General features: G+C 43.6%; 1 protein-coding gene and 1 long non-coding RNA gene across 4 annotated transcripts in view; both read right to left on the minus strand.

Annotated features, from left to right (window-relative positions):
- SUFU (SUFU negative regulator of hedgehog signaling) overlaps positions 1-19,639 on the minus strand; it is a 105,138-nt gene that overhangs the window by 79,855 nt on the left and 5,644 nt on the right. The gene's annotated exons all lie outside the window — the stretch shown is intronic.
- On the minus strand, positions 1,758-17,365 carry LOC122445971. The gene is made up of 3 exons (XR_006270747.1): positions 17,251-17,365; positions 12,569-12,573; positions 1,758-1,768 (listed from the first exon to the last, which is right to left on the minus strand). It is a non-coding gene; the product is annotated as an uncharacterized LOC122445971 (long non-coding RNA).

Raw genomic sequence — 19,639 nt, forward strand, 5'->3', positions numbered from 1 at the left:
GGGATACAAATTAGCACAAGTTTTTTTGGGGGAAGTGAGTAACACCCAACAAAATCACATATCATTTACCTTTTTTTTTTTTGATGCACCACAGCAGTTTGCCCAATCTCAGTTCCCTGACCAGGGAATGCCCAGAATCCTAACCACTAGATCACCAGGGAACTCCCACATATTGTTTACTTTTTGACTCAGCAATCAAACTCTAAGAGTTTATGATCCCAAAATACTAAATGCCCATTCATAGGAGAGTGGTCCAAAGAGTACTATGCAGCTGTAAGAAGGAATGAGGAACAGCTCTAAAAACTGAATGGATATTGTTAAGTAAAAACAGCAAAAGAGGACTATACCATGCCACCTTTTGAGAAAGAGAAAAGGGAATACAGGAAAATGTACCTGTATTTGCTCATTTCTGCAAAAAGCAACACAGGAAGGACAAATCAGAAACTAATAAGATTGGTTACCTACAGGCAGTAGGTGGGAATCAAGTGGAAAGGACTGTGGGGTGGAGGAAGTATGAGTGTGGCATTTCTCTGAATACACATTTCTGTATGGTTATCACTTCTGGATCAATGATAATACTTTCACATACTCAAAATAAACAAGGATGGAGGAAAATTTTAAATGTAATACAAATATAAATTAACAAACTTAACTGTATTTGAAATAATATTACCACACTGAAGAGGGGGGGAAAAGTCACCCAAGTACCTAATGTACACAGTTTGTTGATCATATGTCCTCAGACTAAAGACAGAAAGAACAGTAAACAAATACTGAACTCTGGTTAGCATGCAGTGTTATGGGCTGGTAATTCTGAAACTACTTTCTGTGTAAATGTATTGTGGATAATGAGAGCCAGGTTACTCTGTCAGAAATGTTAAAAAAAAAAAAACCAAAACTGGTAAACATATATAAAAGTTAAAAATATGTAAAAAAGGAAAAAAAAATTTGTAAAAAAGGAAGGATAGAATGAGCCTCATAGGTATGATTTTGGAATTGGAGGTATTGGTATGGTATTTAACAGTGGGATAAAAGGTGTGGGTGTGGGTGTGGGTGTGATACATGTGTATTGCCTAGCTCTCTCCACTGAGTAACACCTCAAAAGCAATGATAACACACAGCACTTAGATCTTGGTTTCTAAATACCATCTACCATTAAAAAAAGACCAGAGCTCACTGGAGAAATGGCTGATTCCAGAGTTGGGAAAGCACAAAATGACCTTGGAACTTTTTGTTATACCAGAAGGTAAGTAAGTACTTAAAGAACGATGTGAACATTTAAGCCAACAGTAAAGAGAACCCAAACTTAAGGGCTCCCACTGGCCAAATTGAGGACAATTTGAGCATCAAAACAAATGGTATTAGCAAATTATAACTTATTAATTAAAACTCTATTGATGCCACACTGATTGTAATGGACCTAGTGACACTGGCTCTATAGATTTTGGACTTACCAGCCTCCATAATTACATGAGTCAATGCCTTATTTTATATATATATATATATATATATATATATATAATATATATATATATACATACATGAGGAGCAGCAGCTTTTCACTCTTGTATTTGGAAAAAGCCTTTTCTATAAATATATTCAGTGGTATTTATAAGAGTAAAATATTTAGAAACAATCTAAATGTTCTACAAGTAGGGATATTACCAGTTCTGGTGCACTGTGTGGTGGGACATTACACAGTCATTAAAAACGAGATTTCTTCAAAGCAGGAAGACTAATCTCTGAGTTTTGAGAGGCAAAGGGTTTTCTGCCTCTAACTGCTGAGTAAGTATGTGTTAGTTGCTCAGTCGTGTACAACTCTTTGCAACCCCTTGGAAGGCAGCCCCCAGACTCCTTTGTCCATGAGAGTCTCCAGGTAAGAATACTGAAGTGGGTAGCCATTCCCTTCTCCAGGGGATCTTCCTGACCCAGGGATCGAACGTGGGTCTCCTACATTGCAGGCGGATTCTTTACCATCAGAGCCACCCAGGAAGCCCCAGCTAGTGAGTACTAGATCCTAGATACTTCCCCAATGGAGCCTCAGATGAGAATGCAGCCCAGCTGACATTGATTGCAGCTTTGTGAGGCCCTAAAGAGAACACTCAGATAAGCTACACCTGGACTCCTGACCCAGAGGAGATGTGAGATTATGTGTGCTGCTCAATTTGTGGTCATTTGTTATGCAGCAGTAGAAAACCAACACACCCACCTTGCTCTCTGCCCTTTAAGGCTGACCTCTGTGGGGCTCCTGAACCTTCTGGCATTCAATTGGGTTCAGCCAGTGGAAACCCTAACAGGTGATCAGAGTGAGGAGAGAGACTCTTCAATTGAAGGCTATCGCTGAAGGTCACTCTGAAGAACAACACTTTACACAACTGTTCTGGGTTCTCAAATCTCACTCCCTCTGGTCCCTTCAGTGCTAGGAGAGTAGCAGCTGAGCCAATGACTAGCCTTGCGTGACTGCACTCTCTTCTTTAGAAACACACCCTTCCCCAGTCATCCTACTCTGAAGGTGCCAAACTCTTTCTTGTTGAGACCAATATAGGGCACCTACCACTCTTCCTTACTCCCGTGCAAGCCTCCACCACAGGACCCTCCTTGCTATACGGTAACTGCCTTCCTAGTTCTCCCATTAGGACTGGAGTTGCCCCTTTTTGCACCACCAGTAACTTACAAAGAAGTGCTCAGTGAAGGCTTGCTGAACAATGGAACAGAGTGAGACTAAAATATTTACTAATGAGACTAAATTTGAGAAAAAAGGCAAAGTTTTACAGAATTTAGAACACTGGGCAAGGGATAAGGGGGCAAATGCCAGCCCAAGGTTATGAGCTGAAGGGCTTAGGCAGAGTGAGCCTGCCAGCAGGGCAGGGAGGCTGGGAAGTGAGGATAGAAACACAGGACAGTCCTATTAGTCTTGGGCTCCTTGAACCCTCTGGAGGTCCCAAGGTGGATTCGGGGCAGAAACTGCAAAAAATTATCCTACTTTATGGTCCTAATAAGATGCTAGAGACGAATCCAGTGACGTAGACAAGACACAAAGCCCAGCTCCACCATTTTCCAGCTGGCCCTCGGGCAAGTTAATTTCCACGTGCCCTGGAGTTTCCTCACCTGTTAAACTGAAATGAGAATATTTACTTCATAGGGCAGCTGGGAGGCTTTTAGTGGGTGGCACTGTGTCCAGCACTAGCAAGTACCCATACAGAGAAGCTAGTAGTCAACCTTCCCTTACTTAGTGCTCAGCAGAAGCAGTCCTGTTCATCACTTCTCCCTAAGAATAGCAGCAGACGCCTCCAGCTTCCCTACCCTCTAGACTCTGAAGCTTAACCAGCCTCAACCTTCAAGAGGTGCTGGATCTTCCAACTTTGCCCAAGTTCCTGACCTTGGATTCCTCAAACCATGCCCAGGAGTCTTCCTGGCTGCTTCCATGCTTTGAGTGACAGCCATTACAACAGAATTCAGTAAACAATTACAAAGTAAACATTTGCAAAGATTATGTTTTCATTTTGAACAGTTCACAAGTACTGATACATCATGACCTATCTTGAAGTCTTGTTTGGTGACTACACAAGGACTAAATGAAGTAGTAAAACTTTGTAAAATTCTTTTCCAATGTCTATATGGTAATATTCTGACATAGCTATGTTTTTTTAAAACACTTCCAGCTATATCATGTTAATTTTGCACAATCTTAAAGAAAGTTAAAATAAGAAAGAAAGAAAAAACTGTATCAGTCGAGACTGCACCTTATGCTGAGCTGGGATTCTGATGAGGCTACGGTGCAGGGCAGCCACCTCTGAGCTTGAACTCTGAGTAGCAGATGCTCTTTCTGCTTCGTGTCATCCAACCAGACTCATGGAATGCATCTGCCTCACTCAAGTAGATGTTTCCCCGGATCCCTTGCTGGGAATCAACTAGCATGTTCCCACAGCATTCCTCAGGTTTAAAAACAGTAGCTCCCAGGCTGATTCAGCTGAGAACCCAGCTAAACAATCTACCTGGCTCCCAACGCTCAGGGTGGTTTAACTCTATCCCAGGCTTTCAGTGAGCAAACAGCCTCCCAGCCTGAGAACTGAATCTAAGAAAAGCAATAAACCAAGAGCAGCAGACCCTTTCTCTGCAAGATGGCAAAAGCTGAGAGTTCATCCTCCCCTAGTGGAGGTCAACTATACCTTCTCCCCTCTACTCCCAATCACCGCCAAAGAACCCAAAGGTCAGTCCCCAGAGGGATTCCAAGCCCACCCAGTGTTCTAGAGGAATTCTAGGCCAAAGAGGAGCTTGGTGCTCGAGTTACTTGGCATCACTAGGAGAGCCCCCACTCGAGGCTTTGGGCTAAGGCAGCATCTATACTAAGATCGTTTTTTTTTTATAAGGAAAAAAAAAGGCTAGGCCAATAGCGGCAAGATCACAGTCAGATTTAGGAAGCAAGACTCTGTCTGCACACAGGTGTACAGCCTGGGGCTTCTTGCAAACCCAAGAGCCAGGGCATTCTGCCCAAGGACTTTCTATTCACCCACTCGCCCCCAGGATTCTGGGAAGTCAGCTGGCCCAGATCGAGACACCTGAAAGAGGGTAATGGGAAGGAACAAATCTTTTCAGCATCTCCATTCCCCAAGAGCAAGGACTGTACTTATTGTGTATTCTGTACGTGGGCACAAAGTGTCACAGCTGAGCAAATGCTAAACTGTAGTAATATTCCCATTGCTGTCCAAAGAAACAGTCAGGCTGGGATATTCAATGACAAACAAGATAAGACAGTATTAAAAAGCAATGAGCTTTCCTCTCAGTCACTACCAAAGTCAGACTCAAATATCTTAATGGCATTTCCTTGGAGTCACTGTGCAGATGTTTCCTTTTTAGGGAAATAAAACCATCACTCAGTTCTGTTCTCTTGACTTCACACCAGTGCTGACTTCCTACGTTACTGGAAAAGCTTCCTAAATCCTCTGCCCCATCACATCATCCCTTTGCGCCGCTCATCAACAGATAATAGATAATCTGTTGAATGTCACATTCTTTGTATTGCCTTCAAACTCCAACCTCATCAGGGTCCACTGTGCTCTTCTTACCAAGCCCCAAGTATACTGGCCTTCTTTTTGGTCCTTGAACATGTCAAGGTCCTTACTACCACAGGGCCTCTGGAATAGCAATTTTCACTGCCTACAATCTTCACATAATTGAGTCACCAGAGCATTGTACAACTCCAGGGAGCACAAATTGCACAGAATAATATGAATGGTGCCCCTAGAGTTGCAGGGGGTGGCAACCTGGTTGGTACTTTGTCACTGAGCTTTCAGTTCAAATGCTGTGTCTTCAAGGAAGCCATCACTGATTACCTGCTAAATGTAACCTCTCCACCTACCTCAACCCCAATTTCTACCTGGATATCTCCAGCACATCATCTCTGCTTTATTTTCAACACAGCACTTGTATTACCTAAAACTTTTTTAACATTTTTTTCCTATTAAAATGTAAAATCCATGAGAACAGAAACCCTACCTGTCTTGCTCCTGTGTTATCCCCAGCATTTAAAACATAAAGTGCACTAAACACTTCAGGAAACCAATTATGGGCTTATTATACACCAAGTACCACACCAGGTGCTAGGGGTTCTCCCCCACCCCGATAAAGCAAGGTTCCAGCATTTCTACTGAAATCACACACCTCCTCCCAGAGAAAAGCTCTTGACTCTTATGAAAATTCCCATGGAGCATCAACCCCATGATGAGTACATAGGTCCAAACTGAAGATATCTCCCTGCATGAGCTAAATGCTCAGACTTGGTGCTGGGCCAGAAGAATTCTTTGCCTCTGCTGTGAAAATGCTTTCCCAATAGCAAGAGAAACCCCAAAGCAAGGTTTTTAAATTTTTCAGTTACTCATTCACTCAACAAATATTTGTTGATGTACTGGGCAACATCAATGCATAAAGCAAATATACATCCTTACCCTAGGGGAGCTTACATTCTAGTGGGAAGAAGGGCAGACAGACAACAAACAAGCCAATTAAGTAAAATAAGGTAAATGGTGATAAGTGCTTTAAAAAAATTAAGCAGGAAAGGGTGATAGTGTTTCAGGGAGGGGGCTCAGGGTTTCCATCCTAAGTAAGGAAGTCAGGCAAGGCCTCACTAAAAGGTGATATTTAAGGAAAGACCTAAGAAGATGAGGGAGTAAGGCATGAAGCTATCTGAGAATAGAGCTTTCTAAACATGGGGAGAGCAGTTGCAAAGGCCCTGAGGCAGCAGAGTGCCTGGTTTTGCAGGAACAGTGAGGAAGGAGAAGAACAACAGGGGATGAGGTGGATTAAAGAATCTTGGTGGCAATAGCCTTTGGCTATTACTGAGACAGGAGGTCACTGGATGGCAGGGAGGGATATGGTATGAACATCGCCATCAACCACAGAGCTGGCATAGGACTAAGGTCTCTATAGTAGCAAAGCTCCTGTAAAGCTCCAACCTCAAAGGCTCCCTGCTCAGTCACTGCTTTCCTTCGGGGCCTTTTCTCTGTGCAAAACCTGTGGCTATAGGAATGAAAAATTGCCAGACTGGCTCCAGGAGGGCAGGAATCCAGCATGTCTGCAACCTGATATATTGAAAAAGCTAGGTCAGGAAGGAGAAGGGGTTAGGACAAGCCATGGTGTTGTCTGTCGGATTTCACTAAGTTTTTTCCTCAAACCAAACAAGCTTTTCAGAAGCATTTAGGAGTCAAATCCATCACAGTCAGAGAGTGCAGCCAGCTAGCTTGACCCCCTGGGACTGGGAGCCTGGGCCAGGCTCCATTCTCTGCTAGTTACCCTCCATTAGCCCCCTCCACAGGCATGGCTCCTAAGCTCCTCACCTCATGCTGAAAATCCTGAGATCAGAGGCAGGGAAACTGGTAGCAGAGACAAGCCTCCAAGTACCTCCAGGCATCACACTGAGGTCAGCACTGGAATAACAAAATATCTCCTTAATTGGCCTTATTGCAGCAAAGCTGGTTCTATGATGGGGACTCAAGAAGCCTGAGTAACATGGGAGGGAGTTGGAAGGTAAAGGACCTTTAGAGGCCACCAGTTTATACTAACCTGCTAGTTAAGGGCCTGAAGTCAAGTGAACCACATCTCTCTGAGTAACTGCTATGAATCCACATTCTCACTTACAGATGAGCAACTGGCCCAGCCAAGAACAAAGCCCTGGCCTCATTTCTGAGCTTCAGGACTCCAGCTCACAAAGAGCTCCCCCGTTAGGCCTCAAGGGACAGACTGCAGAAAAGGAGGCAGGGAGGCTGTGTTTGATACCTAAGGTTCTGAGGCTATAACAAGTCCACCTCCCCACACTTTTCCTGCTCAAGGATGCTTCAGCCAAAAGACTGGAGGTTCCATGAAGACAAGACCAGACCAGGAGTATCCTTTTCATTACTACATACCTCGTGCCCACAACTATCCCGGCAATGACTATCTCTGTAATGAGTGAATGGCTGACCCTCCAAGCAAATAAGAGTGGCCAGTAATTAATGTTGGATGAGAACCAAGTGTGTCCACACATCACCTGGTAGACCCAGTGCCAGGAAAGGACAACAGAACATCCTTTCTCCTAGATCCACTGATCAGATCTCGCTGCAACACAAGAGTATTATTATGTTATGGATTTGATTCCTATGTATGGCAGAAAGCCTCAAAAGTCCTAAACGGTAGCCCATTTATTTCAGGTAATTACCTGAAAAGGATCTTACCTATGTCTGAGAATTTGTCTTCAGTACCTTGGGTGCTGACACCCTAGGGTACTCTGTAAGGTCAGTCTCAGTCTTCTGTATCCACACACCCAAGTAAGGGAGAGACAAGGAGGCTCGTGGTGCTAATTTCCACGTGACAATGATCACAGAATCTAATTGCTGATCAACTTCCTAAGGGGCACACAACAAAAAGAACAACACACACTCTCAAGACTACCACCACCCTGCAGGGTGATTTGCATTAAAAAGGTCACCAGCACAGCTGACATATACATACCTCAGCTCTACTCTTCACTTCTTTGAGAAGTCAAGCAGCAAAATTAATGGATGGAGTTAATGCAACCCGACAATGGGTAGCAGCCATCATCCCAGGCAAAAGTGCTGTTTTTAGAAATTGGAAATTTAAGCAGCCGTGGCCCAGCTGAATTTAGAAAACAGCATAAGCCAGGTACTAGGGAAGCCTTGGAAGATGTTAACCTCAAACTGAGAGACTCACACAAAACAGAATCCTTGCATTATCTGGGCACAGCATCATTCACAATGAACTGTTTACAGAAGTCATAATGAGGACAGACATAGGATAGCAAACAAAAAGTGATAGGATTATGAACGGTTTCTTTTCTTCCTTCTCTAATTCCAACATTTTTTGGTAAAATGGTTTAATTGAAAAAAAAAAGTGAATTTGTAACTAAAAAGTGACAACAATAATGAATGGAACAGGAAAGTTTCGGACTTTAAAAGAGTCTTCTTGATGCTGGTTCAACTAAGACAGAGAGTTTGAGGTCTGGCTGGGGCCTCAAGGAACCTGGTATACTCATTTCTCATCTAAGGTGAGATTAAGTTTGCCAGGGTCTGCTGTGGACAAGTCTGTACTCCAGTCTTTGTAGTATCTGTACTGGAGGGCAAATCAATCTTGAACCTTGGGACTGAAGTTGCAGGCTATCAGCCTACCCAATACCAGCTACAGACTTTGTAAAAAGACACCAGGGAAAAGAAGGTGTCACTAGGGAAAAGAGGGTACAGAACACATGGGCCAGCCCCAGTTAAAAACCAGAGAGACGGAGAAGTCAGATGTGGTGTGTGATGTGTTCAGTTGCTCAATCATGTCCAACTCTTTGCAACCCTATGGACTATAGCCCACCAGGCTCCTCTGTCCATGGGATTCTCCAGGCAAGGATACTGGAGGGGGTTGCCACACCTTCCTTCAGGGGATCTTCCTGACCCAGGGATCAAACCCCCGTCTCCTGTGGTCCCTGTATTGGCAGGCGGGTTCTTTACCACTCATTAGCACACCTGGGAAGCCCTCAGATGTGGAGCCAGCCCCTATTCAAGGGAATTAAGTCACTTAATGGCTTGAGAAGTGACCAAAAGGAAAATATGCCAGAAAGCACTGTCTGCACCCATGATGTGAGAAAAAGGGGTTTGCGGTCAGGGGTAAAATGGGGAAGGATGGAAGGTGAAGAACAAAACCAAATATATATGACCAGAGAAGAGATACAGGCTTTCCTGGTGGCTCAGACGGTAAAGAATCTGCCTGAAATGCAGGAGACCCAGGTTTGATCCCTGGGTGGGGAAGATCCCCTGGAGAAAGGAATGGCTACCTGCTCAGCATTCTTGCCTGGAGAATTCCATGGACAGAGGAGCCTGGTGGGCTACAGTCCATGGGATCGCAAAGAGTCAGGCACAACTTAGTGACTAACACATACATAGAGAGAGATACAGGTGGCAGATAAGCATATAAAAAGATGCTCAACATCATGTGTCATTGGGGAATTACAAACTAAGATAACAATGAGATACCACTACCATCCCTGTTAGAATGGCTAAGATCCCAAAAACTGACAACACCAAATGCTGGAGAGGACACAGAATAAGAAAAATTCTTATTCTTTGCCGACAGGAATGCAAAATGGTACAGCCACTTTGGAAGACAGTTTGGTAGTTCCTTGTAAAACTAAACATAGTCTTACCATGTGATCCAGCAATTTTACCCAAATGAGTTGAAAACTTATGTCCACAGAAAATTCACATATGAATGTTTATGGCAGTTTTATTCAAAATTGCCAAAAACTGGAAGCAATTAAGATGTCCTTCAATAAGTGAGTGGATAAATTATGGTATATACATACAATGGAATATTGTTCAGCAATAAAAAGAAATAAGCTATCAAACCACAAAAAGACATGAAGGACCCTTAAATGCATACTGCTTGGTGAAAGAAGTCAATCTGAAAAGGCTATATGCTGTATGAATCCAACTACATGACATTTCAGTTCAGTTCAGTTCAGTCGCTCAGTCGTGTCTGACTCTTTGCGACCCCATGAACCGCAGCACACCAGGCCTCCCTGTCCATCACCAACTCCTGGAGTTTACACAAACTCATGTCCATTGAGTCAGTGATGCCATCCAACCATCTCATCCTCTGTCATCCCCTTCTCCTCCCGCCCTCAATCTTTCTCAGCATCAGGGACACTTCAAGTGAGTCAGCCCCTTGCATCAGGTGGCCAAAGTATTGGAGTTTCAGCTTCAGCATCAGTCCTTCCAAATGAACACCCAGGACTGATCTTCTTTAGGATGGACTGGTTGGATCTCCTCGCAGTCCAAGGGACTCTCAAGAGCCTTCTCCAACACCACAGTTCAAAAGCATCAATTCTTCTGCGCTCAGCTTTCTTTATAGTCCAACTCTCACACCACATGTGACTACTGGAAAAACCATAGCCTTGACTAGATGGACCTTTGTTGGCAAAGCAATGTCTCTGCTTTTTAATATGCTGTCTATGTTGGTCATAACTTTCCTTCCAAGGAGTAAGCATCTTTTAATTTCATGGCTGTAATCACCATCTGCAGTGATTTTTGGAGCCCCCAAAAATAAAGTCAGCCACTCTTTCCCCATCTATTTGCCATGAACTGATGGGACCAGATGCCATGATCTTAGTTTTCTGAATGTTGAGCTTTAAGCCAACTTTTTCACTCTCCTCTTTCACTTTCATTAAGAGGCTCTTTTGTTCTTCTTTACTTTCTTCCATTAGGGTGGTGTCATCTGCGTATCTGAGGTTATTGATATTTCTCCTGGCAATCTTGATTCCAGCTTGTGCTTCTTCTAGCCCAGCGTTTATCATGATGTACTCTGCATATAAGTTAAATAAGCAGGGTGACAATATACAGCCTTGACGTACTCCTTTTCCTATTTCGAACCAGTCTGTTGTTCCATGTCCAGTTCTAACTGTTGCTTCCGGACCTGCATACAGATTTCTCAAGAGGCAGATCAGGTGGTCTGGTATTCCCATGTCTTTCAGAATTTTCCACAGTTTATTGTGATCCACACAGTCAAAGGCTTTGGCATAGTCAATAAGGCAGAAATAGATGTTTTTCTGGAACTCTCTTGCTTTTTCAGAAAAGGTAAAACTAAAGAGGAAAACAATCACTGGTTGTCAGGGGTCTGGGAGGAGGGAAGAAGGGATAGAAAGGCAAAGCACAGGGCATTTGGGGGCAGTGAAATTATTCTGTGTAGGATACTCTAAGGGTGGATACAGGATACATATTTGTCAAAACACACAGAGCTATATAACAAAACGAATGAACCCTAATGGAAATTAGAGGGCATTAGCTAGTAATAATGTATCCATACTGGATCATCCATTGTAACAAATATGCCACACTAACAAAAGCAATTTAGTAACAGGAAAATTATATGCAGAGGCAAGAAGGGGGTATATGAAAACTCTTTAGACTGTTCCATTTTCTTCAAACCTAAAACTGCTTTAAAATATAAAGCCTATTAATTAAAAATAAACATTACAAGGATTAAGATGTTTTAAAAAATGATATGACAGTTTGCATTGAATATAATGACAGAGGAAAAATATATCCTCTGCAGAGTGATAAGACAACTTCATTTCAGACCAAAAATCCTTCCCATGTTGACACTACAGACACCTCAGCTACAAGGTATGAGTCCTGATTTTGAAGTGTTCCTCATTTCTATACCCGCTCCCCAGAAAGAATGATCAGATAGTCCACACATTCTATGCAAGATATCCTCTGGGCTATTGGAATGCTAGGCACATCCCTGACCACATAGGAAGTGTGACCACATGAACCTGACATCCAAGTCAGAAGCATCAACTTTGTGTTAAGAGTCCCAAACTTTGCTGGAAACCTACTAAAAATGGTCACAGTAAGGCTGCAGAAGCCTTGACCTAAGTTTGACACAGGATCCTGTCACCTACCCCCTTGCCATTCCCTGGCAGGACTCTTTTGTTACAAAGTTGCTTCAATACCCAGTCAACATTTCTCCTGCAAAGCACTTCCTGCTTACCTAGTCACACTCCATTAATCCAAGATACCTTTGAACTGAGATGCATGATAGTAACAGTGGTCTGAGCGGGTACCTCCCACCACACTCCCTGTACAGGTGGAGGAAGGAAAGGGTGAGGACTGCTGGAGCCAAACTGCCTGGGTTGATGGCCCGGCTCCAGCATTCCCTTGCTGGGTGGATAAGTTCTTTAACATCTCTGTGCTTCAGTTTCCTTGCAAAATAAGCTTAATAATACCTACCGCACAGAGCCATTGTGAGGATCAATGAGTTTATATAAAACACTTAGAAGAGTGCCTTGCACACAGTAGGAGCTACAATTATCATTACATGGTTTAAGATTCTTGAAGCACTGAAGGCTACAGGATGAGGGGAGACAGCCGCAAAGCCTTAGAGTCAGGCAAAGCCAAAAGCTCCTCCTAGCCCTAATTCTCACTGTTGCCTCTTTCCCAGGGACTCTGCAACTCTTACCAAGTATATACATTGGGTGTTTCAAGGACAGGAGCTAAGTATGACTTCTCATTGATCACCACCACGACCCAAACACATCACCTTCTCCAGGGTTCTGCCTTGTTGTTCTTGTTGTCTAGTTGCTCAGTTGAGTCCAACTCTTTTGTGATCCTATGGACTGTAGCCCACCAGGCTCCTCTGTCCATGGGATTTCCCAGGCAAGAATACTGGAGTGGGTTGCCATTTCCTTCTCCAGGGGATCTTCCCGACCCAGGAATGGAACCCACATCTCCTGCATTGGCAGGTGGATTCTTTACCACTTGAGCCACCTGGGGAAGTCCATTCTGCCATTGTTGGGACTCAGTGCAGCTCTGCCACTGGGAGTGTGCTGGTGCTGGTGCTCTGTGGGGAGCTCAGCAGGCAGGTCAGCAAGCCACAAAGAGAAGTGCAGGGGTGCGGAGCCCACTTCCGGGGGCGCAGGTCAGTGAGGACAAGACCTCTCCACACACACCTTAGGACCAGACAGCACACAGAGCTACTGAAAACAGGAAATGTAGCTGACTGGGAGACCCCAGAGGCAGGACAGAGGAATGAATTTAGGAGCCAAAGACCAGAGTCCTGAGTCAGGATCTCTGAGTCAGAATACTGGGCAAGGGAGATGCTGGCAAATCCAGACCCAGAACACGGCAGGTGCGAGGACCAGCATACTTGGGAAAAACTGCGGCATGAAAGATGGGAGTCGAAAAGCATGTGCTAGCAGAGAAGAATGCTGGGACTTTGAGATCTGATCATGTCAAACCCATAAGGGCTTCCGGGTTTCTTCCCCTCTCCCTGCAGGAAGAGGAAACTTCCCAATGCTGACCAACTTGGTGCCACACCAGCCTGGCAGTCACCCCAGATTAATCAGGCCTCCCGACTGTTCAGTCAGTTTGACTGGGCCAGCTCAAGGAATCTTTTCCCAACTGCCCCCTTATTGAAGGACTCCTTGAACTGGAAAATTTAGAAACTTACACCATGAAGGAAGAAAGAATCCATGTTACAAATGAAATGCTTTACAGAGGATAAAGCCACACACCCACACAGATCTGCTAGGAACCCCACAATGCCTCAGGTCTTCTGTGGTTACAAAAGAAAATTACAAAACGAATTCTCAAAGTTTCAAAATTCAAGATCTGGGGCCTGAAATCCAGCCCAGAGCAGTGGTTTCTGCCTCAGGGAGAGCTCTATTCCTACTGCTGGCCCTTCTGCCCATTCCTGGGCCAAGACCAAGAACACCCCATTCTCTCCAGGTAGCCCAGGTCCCCTGCCCTTAGCAGAGAACATCACAATTTACAAGGTCATACTGAAACTAACCACCTCTGAGATGAAAGACAGAGAGAGGAACCAAAGCGTCAGCAGGGCCTGCCTTCCAGTGAACCTGCAAAGGATTTCCTCAGCCTGCTGTGCCCAGCCAGGGAGAGGGCCTGCCATCTGTGGATGTCTAGAGAGGCAATCCAGTTGTCAGCCTCTGGAGAGCCCTGGGAAGAAAGTAAAGGCCAACTAGTAGAGGGCCCACACTCCCAGAACAGGTATGTTATGGCAACAGGCAGGATCTCCACTGGAAACCCCAGGGGATGAAATGGCATGTTAAAAAGTTCCTGCCAACCAAGCTCTGAGAGAGGAAAATGAGCATTTCCCAACTGCAGGGGACCAAGGCCACGCAAAACAACAAGTGGAAAAGTTAATCTGTATCCAGTGTTTTAATAAATAATTCATTCGGTGCAGAGCCCAGATGGGAGAAACCCAAAGGGAAGAGAAGGTTCTCCACCAGCCCGGCAGAGGCAGCCACGGGGAGCCAGTTAGCAGCAGCTCCAGGCCCCTGGGGTGAGAGAACACCTCTCCACTCCATGACACATCTGCCAAGAAGCCAGGGTCTGTGGGGCAGAGCCCAGATCAACCGTGGAGGTAGAGTCGCGGTGTGGGCTCTGCCCTCTGGAGTTGCCAGCCTGCAAGCCAACACCACACAAAGGCTGGCTTTGGAACCAGCCCGGCATGAACAGCAGATGACCTGCCCAATGGAATCCCACCAGGGAAGTCTGCCTGAGATCACAAACACTCTGAAACTAGCCAGCATCCTGCGCCTCAGTCAGACCCCCTGTAGCCTGGGTCCTGTTGGGACTGCTGGCAGGACCAGGGTCAGCCAGAAATCCCCACGGAGAGGGGTGCTGAAGCCACTTCTTCCACAGCCCTGCAAAGCCCCACATTCCAGCCAGCAGCTGCCCGGCCACAAAGAGAAGAGCCAGAGCTGCAGGCTTCCGACAGGCATTTGGCAGCTGAAGCTCAGCTGTCTCATGCCTCTCAAGCAGGGGGGTGGGGGGGTGGGGTGACCAGGACAGTCTTGGCCACTGAAATCAGCTGGGGGTGGCCTTAGGGTTTCTAGAGAAACACGCCCATCTCCCATGCGGCTGCCCTGAGGTGGAACTTGTTCCATCTCTCCAACTTTAGAAATAGCCTCTTAAGAACCTTTTAATTCAAACAAGTGCCCTCTTGTCCTGTTTCATTAGTGAATGTGAACAGGGAAAGAACTTGGATGGAACTGGTCAACCCAGGGCTCATCCAATCAGCTTGCTGTTCACCCCTCTCAGGGCTACCAGGGTGGGGCTCCCCTCCTGCTCGCCAAAGAAAGCCTGCCAGGAGCAAGAAGAAACCCAGGGGACACCTGGGCTTCTTCATGTCCTGTTCCTGTCCTCCATAAGCTATAAGGATAAAGTAAGACCTTAATGGGAAGAGGTACATAGTAGGCATTTAATAAATGCTGTTGACTGATTAAAATGGAAAAGTAATACAGGGCAATAGCTAAGAACACAGGCTTTGGGGTTGCTAGAACTGACTGCTAATTTACCACCTGTGCAATAAGTTCTCTAAGTGTAAATTACTGTATCTATGAGCAAGAAGTGATAAAAATTCCTTATGTCATATTACTATAAGGATAATACAAAGAGCTTAGCGCTACTCTGGAATATAGTCAAAACTAAAAAGAAAAAAAAAGTTTGCTTATATTATTACCTTAAAGACAAACAATGCCCTGTCCATATTCCTTTCTCCCCAGTTAGGAGAGAACACACAGAACATTTTATTTTTTACTTTTTACACTTTTTAAAAAAATTGAAGTATAGTTGATTTATATTGTTGTGTTAGTTTCTGGTGGACAGCAAAGTGATTCAGTCATACACATACGTTCTTTTTCATTATGGTTTATTACAGGATATTGAATATAGCTCCCTGAGCTATATAGCAGGACCTTGTTACACAGAACATTTTGGATGTCGGGAGACCCTGCTGCTGACAGGTCAGGAGACATTAACTTGCTGTATGGCCTTTGGTATGCTACTGTACTTTCTCAATTGCACAATTAAGAGATATGGACTAAATCAGTGTTTCCCATTTGTATGTGACTAAATAACATTGACTCATACTTTTAAAAAAAAATTCTCTTCTCAATTGTCTTTCAACTTTTCTAATCATACCTATGGCCAGGTTCTATTTGGTGTTGGTGTGTCTTTTAAATACTTCACTCATACTTACTAATCTCTTGGACAGAGAAAGCTGACCTCAGGCTTAGAATCTTCTCTGACAGGCCAGAATTGAGCTAGAGTTTAATAACATTGCTTTGTTATCACTATGTTTACTTTAATAAGTACCTTTAAATTACAGCAAGTGATAATGGTTTCCCATATATGGTAATGATTTAACTTGTTTGTTTGTTTTTTTTTGGCCACAGCATGTGAGAACTTTCCCCAACCAGGGACTGAACCCATGTCCCCTGCTGTTCTAATCACTGGACCACCAAGGTGATTTAACTTGTAAAAAGATATCAGTTTTTTAAAAGGAGATTAATTTAAAGAGAACATAAAGTAGGTAATATACTATAGGCGACAAAAATTATGAAGGCAGCAGTAAAAATTTTGGAAATACTGGGCTAGAAGATTTTGAAACCTCCTCTTAGTTCCCAAAGTGAATGTTTATGCCCAAGAGTGTCAGACTGCAGATCTCCCCCAGTCCCTTCCTACAAGGTTCCTCTCCAACTTCACTTCCTCCCTGGAGCTTCTTCCAATCCAGCAGCCCAACTACAAGTCGCTTGCTCCACTGTGCTCCCAGATCATGTTTCACATCACGGATCACAGCATTTATTTACTCAGTATCTTTACATTTATCTTCCCTCTATAGCATGTACTCCTTGAGACAGGAATTTTGCCTTGGCATATTATCCTCAAGACATCTTATCCCTAAGACATCTGTGTCCAGTACAAAACAGAACTTCATCACTTGATGAATGCTGAATAAATGAACCGAGGCTTCTGCCCTTTTTTTCACTGAATGAGCAGTCAAAAGACAGTGTAAGAAGACTGTTGCCAGAAATTCACTTGTTATAATTCCAATTCAACACCTCTTAGCACTTAAGCTGGGTGAGAGAACACTCACCTTTCTGACCTCAGTTTCAAGCACTAAATTAAATGAGAATTCATGAACCAGTTTTAAAGAGGGCTCGCCACATGAAATGTTTGGAAAAGCTAACTTTTCTTCAAGAAACTTATCAGGATCAAAAAGAGACCAGTCACACCAACATAAGACCAATTACAAAGGTACTTTTGACTTCTGCAACACAGACCAGAACTCAGTAAACATCCAAGAACGTTCCTCCCATGTCCTTCCAGTGACAGGTTTTAATACCAGAAAATCCTAGGCTTGAATGGTGAGATAAAAGTCCAAAGGGAGGTCTCACCATTGTCATGAATGAACATAGAAATGACACACATATACAGGGATACTGCTAAACACAGAAAGGCCCTTTTTCAAATTTAGAGGTTGCCTTTCTTCAAACATAGAACCTTCTCAATGTTCTTCATGCCAACTGGGCCTTGGACTCATGTCTCAGTGGTGGGTAGACTGTAAGAATCTTTACATCACATAGAAAAGAGTATTTTTTTTTTTTTGTTAGAAAAGAGTATTTTTTTAACTGGAATAAATCTGTCAACAAAAAGGTTTTCAAATTCAGAGGTTGCCTTTCTTGAAACATAGAACCTTCTCAATGTTCCTCATGCCAACTGGGCCTTGGACTCATATCTCAGTGGCGGGTAGACTATAAGAATCTTTAGGTCACATAGAAAAGAGTATTTTTTTAACTGGAATAAATCTGTCAACAAAAAGGTACAGGCTAGCGGCACTAAATATCCTCTGCAGGTTCTTATTAAAAATATAAATTAAAGTCCAGCACAGTCCGTTTACTCCCGCATCTGTTTGCTATTCTATCTCCATTATTAATAATGTAATGCAGGGTCTTGATTCAAGCAAGATTAATTCCCTGTTCCCAAAGCCTTCTGCTGACACTGCAATGGATATGTCTGGAAAGCTATAAAGGGCAGGCCCAGGCATTGCTCCCAACACGTGATCAATGAGCAGACAGAGCCTGGGCCTCCGAGCTTAACAAGAGTGAAGAGGAAGTTGAGTTGGACCTGTGATCAGAGAGGTGGTTTAGCCCAGTGGTTAAGAGCTCAAACTCTTAACTCTTAAGGCAATCCTAGCTCAATTTTATAGCCTAGATGTGTGACTTCTGACGATCCATTTAACCCTTTCAGGGACTCAGTTTCCTCATGTACCAAACAGAGGTAACAAAAAGACCTGATAAGATTGTAAAGCATTTGACACAATGATATGAAACACAGTAAGAACTAAAACAAAGCAAAAAAAAAAAAAAAATTATCATCTTCTTCGAATCAGCCTCTTATGCTGAGGCAGGGCAGGAAGAGCCTGGCTACTCTTTCAATTTGCACACACTAAGCAGCCACCACCAAGATACCAAAAAGATGGCAATAAAAAGATAATATGCAAAGCAAAAAATAGGAAAAGATATAATAGAAATCAGCTCTTGCTTAACCATACTAACAAGGGGGAGGGAAAACTACATTAAAATTGAAGAACCCTTCCCTCAAAAGAATATAGATGAAAAAATTTTTCATTATACATTATTTTAAAATTATTAGAGAACATGATACAATTGTTTAAGAGGCATTAAGAGCAGGGACTCTGGAGCCAGACTGCCTGTGTTAGAATCCTGGTTACAGCACTTCCAATCTGTGTGACCTTAAGCAAATTATAGAATTTCTTTGTGTCTTAGTTTCCTCAACAGTAAAGTGGGGCAAATATTAGTACCTACCAGTATTTTAAGGTTGTGGTGAAAATTAGTTAATACATATACATATAAAGTGATTAGAAGAGTACTTGGCTCATATTAATAATTAATGCTTAACAACTGTTAGGTTTTATTATTTTGTTGCTATTTTTTTCAGCTGACAATGTTTAACTTAATATTAAAATGTATTTAAATTCAGTGATTAGACAGGGAAGTAGGGGAGGCAGGTAGGATTCAGAAGTGTCACAGGGCAGCAAACGGAAGATAGACTAGGATAAAAAATGTACTGCAACTGATCTGAGCACAGATAACTGGAGGTAAAAAGGAAGTAGGTAAGATCCACAGAGGAACAGAGATGTACATATTCATGATAAAGCAAGTAGAATAAAATCTTAATGGTAGAATCCAGGTAGTGGTATAGAAGTGTTCACTGTAAAACTCTTTCAACTTTGCTTCTTTTAAAATTTTTATAATAATCTAAAAGGGGGAAAAGGAAGTAGACCTAGAGGAATCAACTCAACTTCTGGGTCACAGCTGTGATGCTTGTCCTCTGAGCTCAAACATCACAACAAACTTGGAGAAACCGAATAGTTTTTGGAATTCTCTCTTATCATCAACACTTTCCTGTACCAGATGAGTAGAGCTCAGGTCCTGATCTGGACCACCTCGGCACAAGTAGCTACAGGCAGAGGGTAGAAACCCAGATGTTCCACGTGAGAAATGCCAAATTCAAGGGACTGTGACATGATCCTCTCTGCTCATGAAAATCTTGCTAAGGAAATTAAAATAGAGGAAGTCTTGTGCAGGCTTCAGAAGCAGGAGGGCGGACCTCTGACCTGCTCTGACCTGCCTGGATACTGCCCAGGTTCCAAGCGACAGGCACAGTCAGTCAGGCGGCACTTTAGGTAAGAAAGGGAGTGGGTCTCGGATCTTGTAAGCCCCTAAAAGCCTAGCAGCCCCCTGGGGTCTAAGAAGTCTTGTGACTCACAAGGTGAAACA

This window comes from Cervus canadensis, chromosome 8, assembly GCF_019320065.1.
Source record: "Cervus canadensis isolate Bull #8, Minnesota chromosome 8, ASM1932006v1, whole genome shotgun sequence".
NCBI lineage: Eukaryota > Metazoa > Chordata > Mammalia > Artiodactyla > Cervidae > Cervus > Cervus canadensis.